Here is a 6,000-nt window from a genome sequence, read left to right on the forward strand (position 1 = left end):
ACAGGATACTGAGTTGGATGATCAGCCACGATCATATTGAATGGTGGTGCAGGCTCGAAGGTCCGAATGGCCTACTCCAGCACTTAATTTCAATGGTTCTATGTTTCCCTCTCCGCACCCCTCGCCCACCCATCCCTCTCTTCCCCCCCCCCCTTCCCTCTCTACGCCACCCCCTTCCTCCTACCCCTCTGTCCCTCTTCCCTCACTCCCCCTACCCCTCTCCACCTCCCTCCCCACTCTTCCCCCTCTCCCCCTTCCCCCTCCACTCTCCCTCCCCACTCTTTCCCCTCTCTCCCCCACCCCTCTCCCCCTCCCTCCCTCCTCCCCTACCTCCCCATCCTCCCCCTCCCCCACATCTCTCTCCCCAATCCCCCTCTCTCACCCCCTACCCCGCTCTCCTTTCCCACCCAAATCTGTCCCATTTCCTCCACCTCCTCTCCCCTCCCTCCCCTCATCCCATCCCCCCACCTGTGTGTTTGGGGGTTGGTTAATATGAGTTTAATGCCGCAGCCCCCCCCCCCCCCCGCAAAACGCCGGTGGGGGAACAGACCCAACGGGTCTGCACTTGGTCTAGTTATTATATAAAACTCTCGCCCCAGATTCCGAAACGGAACTCCGTCCGGCCGTCCGTCCGGCAGCCTGGCCCACTCCCTTTGCTGGCGCGCTCCCTTTGATTCTCCGCAACTCCAAAACCGGACGCAGGACCGCCCGCGTCTTTTCAACTTCGGCAGAGATTTCGCTTTTCTTTCTAAGTATGCGCTTCTCATTCCATTCCGTCGTGTTTAAGCGCACGTTTTAAATCAAAACCTTACCCACCCCCCCCCCCCCCCCCCAAAAATCTCACAACTAAACTGGCTTCTCACCCACACAAGCCTCACCAGCACCAGCCCCTGCTGAACATTCCATCGTGTGATGTCACAATGCCCAATGCTCACAGATGACCAATCGGAATGGATCCATTTACATATGCCATCACCAGCCCCAGCCATTGGAGAACATTCCATCGTGTGATGTCACAATGCCCGATGCTCACAGATGCCCAATCGGAATGGACCCATTTACATATGCCTATGCAGGAGCCCCAGCCAATGGTGAACGTTCCATCGTGTGATGTCACAATGCCCAGTGCTCATAGACATCGTTGCCATAGTGACAGTACAGAGAGTCAGATGTGGGCCGAGGAGCCTTCAAGACAACATGAGATGTTCCCATATTGTGTGAAAATATTTACGTCATTCACCCCTGAACCTCGATAAGAACACCACCTGCACATCTTAATTAAATTAGAGAAAAACGGAAAAGAGGTCGGGCATTTACACTTTTAAGGCTCTGTGTGTGTCGAAGCTTCGTGTGTGTGATGCCGCACCGCAAACCCCCCCCCCACCCCCCCCACGCGTTGCCGAGACGGACCCGACTTCGCCGACTTCAAGATACGCTATTTTAAGACGGCAGGGACCCGACTTCGACGACCAAATCTCCCCTGGGGGCTACAGGTAGGGAACGGTCTTTATGCACTTTTCCAACTCTGTGTGTGGGGGTGGTTTGTGTGTGTGTGGCCCCCCCCCCCCCCCCCCATTGGGGGCTATTGGGGGCCGCAGGACCGCCCACGTCTTTTCCACTTCGTCAGAGATTTCGCTTTTCTTTCTAAGTATGCGCTTCTCATTTCATTCCGTCGTGTTTAAGCGCACGTTTTTAATGGATAACATACCCCCCCCCCCCCCCCCAATACTTCAAAACTAAACTGGCTTATCACCCACACAAGCCCCGATGCTCAAAGACATCGTTGCCATAGTTACCGTACAGAGAATAGCCTGTGAGCCGAGGAGCTTTCAAAACAACATGAGATGTTCACATATTGTGTAAAAATATTAACGTGTTTCAAACCCCTGAAACTCGATATGAACAACACATGCACAACTTAATTAAATTAGAGAAGAACGAACAATATGTCGAGATTTTAATATTCCAATCAATGCACGTTTGACATTGAGTTGTCTGCCAGTTGGCCAATCACGCGCTTTGTTTCAGGCCAGCACACAAAATGGCTGAGAGGGCTTCACAGATGCCTGTTTTACTGGAGATTCAAATGTGTTGTTCTGTGGAATAAATGTCATGGAAACTTGCAGCAGCTTCATTGTATTTAGTGCAAAAAACATAAAAAAAGACAGAAGAAAGTGCTGCGAAGTGGATAAAAATGCAAGAGAACAAGGTCCATGCTGATGTGCTGGAACACAAATGAACCCATGAATCACCTACCTGAAAGGAAAGACTAAAGGCCGGAATTTATGAACATCTAACTGTATGGACTTTAATTAATCTAATTGCACCCTTTATAACGTTAATAGATTCATTCATTCATTCATTCATTCCTTATTCATTCACTCACTCACTCACTTACTCAGACATTCATTCATGAAATTGAGGGCCTGAACTATAACGCGGTGAATTGAACATTGTCACTAATGCCAGCCTGTTGTACAGTTATTAGTCTATAACAGATAATCTCGGAGCTTCATGCGAAAACATGCAGGGACAAAATGCTCCGATCGCGTAACTTACGAACTCGCGGCAAATAGCAATCAATTTCACTCCCTTTTTCTCCCGTTATCATGGTCCGAAAACGAGCAAACTAACAATACTGACGACCACCCCCCCCCCCCCCCCCTGCCCGGCCACAGATATGATCCTCGCCTCCACGATCGCCAATCGGCCGCTTATTAATTGAGACCGCTTCTTCACTTTACCGCGAGTACCGGTAGGTTTTCACAGGAAGCACCGAGCTTATTTCTTAACGACTAATTACTCTACAACACGCTGGCATTAGTGACACTGTTTACTTTACTGCAATAGCTTAGACCCCCACACCCCTCTCCACCTCCGATCCCACACCCCCCCTCCCTCCACACTCTTCCCCCTCTCCCTCCTCATCTTTGTGTGTGACGACAAACGCACCACCCCCCCCCCCCCCTTTGGTGCAGGAGGCGCGCGCACAGCATCTTGAACGCTCAGCAAATGTTTGAATTCTTCACTAACCGTCATTCTGACTTTGCTTGTGAAGACAGGAGTCGTGGATTGCATTTGTCTGACAATAATAATCAGCTTTATTTTTATTGGATAGAATTTATTTGTTTCACATCAACCTGATCATTATATAAATCTTAAAAAGTCAATTTAATTTACAAGCTTATTTTTAAAAAAAAACATTTTATTGCATTTCATTGTTATTTTCTTTATTTTTATCAATTTGAATTTACTAATTTAACTGTTCATTATAAATCTTCAGGAGTGCATTTCATTTTTAACATTAACATTTTATTGTTAAATTCAATATTTGTATTTCATTGAATTGATTTATTTCTCACTTAACATTACTTTTAAAGACTAATAATTTCTCTCCTCACCCCTCTCCCTCTCCCATCCCTCTCTCCCCCACCCCCCTTCCCTCTCTACCCCTCCCCCTTCCCTCTCCCCCCCACCCCCTTCCCTCTCCCCCCCCCCACCCCCTTCCCCCTATTCCTCTGTCCCTCTTCCATCACTCCCCCTACCCCTCTCCTCCTCCCTCCCCACTCTTCCACTTCACTCCCCCTTCCCCTCCACTCTCCCTTCCCACTCTTCCCCCTCTCTCCCCCACTCCTCTCCCCCTCCCTCCCTCCTCCCCATCTTCCCCATCCCCCCTCCCCCACATCTCTCTCCCCATCACTCACCCCCTACCCCGCTCTCCTTTCCCTCCCAAATCTATCCCGTTTCCTCCTCCTCCTCTCCCCTCCCTCCCCTCTTCTCACCCCCCCCCCCCGCAAACGCCGTTGGGGAAACAGACCCAACGGGTCTGCACTTGGTCTAGTATATAACTAAAACTCTCATCTTGTTATCTTCCGGTTTGCGATGTTTTTACATTTGCTGCAATGCTGCCTTCCTTGTTAACTACAGCAGGTTCTGCAGAGTGTGTTTCTGAAACTTCTCCCATTCTGTCTTTTGTGTTTAAATAAAACAGCCTTTCACAGAAACCTGTTCACACTAGCTGAAAGGTACAACTTTACACTGAGATCTAGCAATCTCACTCTTCACATTTTACAGGATTGGATGGGAAATCAGTGATATTCCCAACCAAAACAGACACCAGCTTCGTCAGGTTGGATGCATCTGATTTCACCGATTTGACCAACATTACTGTTATCCTCTGAAGAGAACCGTAATTATACTTTGTTCTCCTACGCCACATGCAGATCCAATAATGAGCTGCTGATTTGGCAAAAGCATAATGCACAACTTGACCTGTATTTAAGAAATGTAGGGGGTGGGTTTGCTCCCAAAATTGGATGCCTTGTTGAGATGCATCAGTGTGACCTGTACAGAGGAAGTGTGGGGTCCAGGTGCATAACTTCCTGAAAGTGGCAATTCAAGATGATCAGAAGGTGTGCGGTATGCTTGCTTCCTTTGGTCAGGAAATTGTGCACAAGAGTCAGGAATCATGGAATGGAATACTTTATTGTCGCAGTGTGACACGGCACAATGAAATTCTTTGCTTGCATACTCAAAGTATGTAAATAGTCGTCATATAAATGCCGCTGACAAAGTTACTATGTGCCCCCTCTGTTACCTTCTCCCCCCCATGCCCCCCTCCGGCTGGTCCCCACACCGGGTCCTCTATTGTTCATTGTTCTCCCACCCTCAAGGATGCAGCTCAATAAGACCTTGGTTGGTTCACTTTTGAAGCATTGTGTGCAGATCTGGTACCACAATATGGGAAGAACGTTGAGGCTTTGGAGGGTACATAGAAACATAGAAACATAGAAAATAGGTGCAGGAGTAGCCATTCGGCCCTTCGAGCCTGCACCGCCATTCAATATGATCATGGCTGATCATCCAACTCAGTATCCTTTACCTGCCTTCTCTCCATACCCCCTGATACCTTTAGCCACAAGGGCCACATCTAACTCCCTCTTAAATATAGCCAATGAACTGGCCTCAACTACCTTCTGTGGCAGAGAATTCCAGAGATTCACCACTCTGTGTGTGAAAAATGTTTTTCTTATCTCGGTCCTAAAAGATTTCCCCCTTATCCTTAAACTGTGACCCCTTGTTCTGGAAGAGACAAAAGAGGTTTACAAGCATCCTGCCTAGATTAAGGAGTATTAGCCACAAAGAGAGTTTGGACAAACTTGGATTGTTTTTTCTGGAACAACGGAGTTGTGGGGAGACCTAATAGATGCATATAAAATGGTGAGAGGCATAGATAGGGCAGACAGTCACAGAACCTTATTCCCAAACTGAAAATGTCAAAGACTAGAGGGCATAGCTTTAAGGTGAGAACACCAAAGTTTAAAGGAGATGTGTGAGACAAGTTTTTTTACACAGACTAGGGTGCGTGCCAAGAATTCGCTGCCAGTGGTGGTGGAAGTAGATACATCCGTGGCGTTTATTCGGCTTTTAAATAAACACATGGATTTGACTGTCATATGTTGATTGAATGGAGTGGCTGGGCTTGGCCTTGGTCTTGGTTTCTTGATCCTCCAAAATATTCCAAATGGAATTTAAACTGGAGATGGGCTTGTATTTGGAAGGATGAGAGGATATCTTATTGAAACATACAAGATTATTAAGGGTTTGGACATGCTAGAGGCAGGAAACGTTCCCAATGTCCAGAACCAGGTGCCACCGTTTAAGAATAAGAGGTAAGCCATTTAGAACTGAGATGAGGAAACACTTTTGCACGCATAGAGTTGTGAATCTGTGGAATTCTCTGCCTCAGAAGGCAGTGGAGGCCAATTCTCTGGATGTTTCCAAGAGAGAGTTAGATAGAGCTCTTAAAGATAGCGAAGTCAGGGGATATGGCGAGAAGGCAGGAACTAGGTACTGATTGTGGATGATCAGCCACGATCACAGTGGCCTACTCCTGCACCTAATGTCTATTGTCAAGGAATGGAGTTATTTGGATCATACACAGGAGATGTTATTAGATTATGTTGAAATTATGTTGGCACAGAGATTGGGGCCAAAGGG

This window comes from Amblyraja radiata, chromosome 27 (genome assembly GCF_010909765.2).
Source record: "Amblyraja radiata isolate CabotCenter1 chromosome 27, sAmbRad1.1.pri, whole genome shotgun sequence".
In the NCBI taxonomy this organism is placed as follows: domain Eukaryota; kingdom Metazoa; phylum Chordata; class Chondrichthyes; order Rajiformes; family Rajidae; genus Amblyraja; species Amblyraja radiata.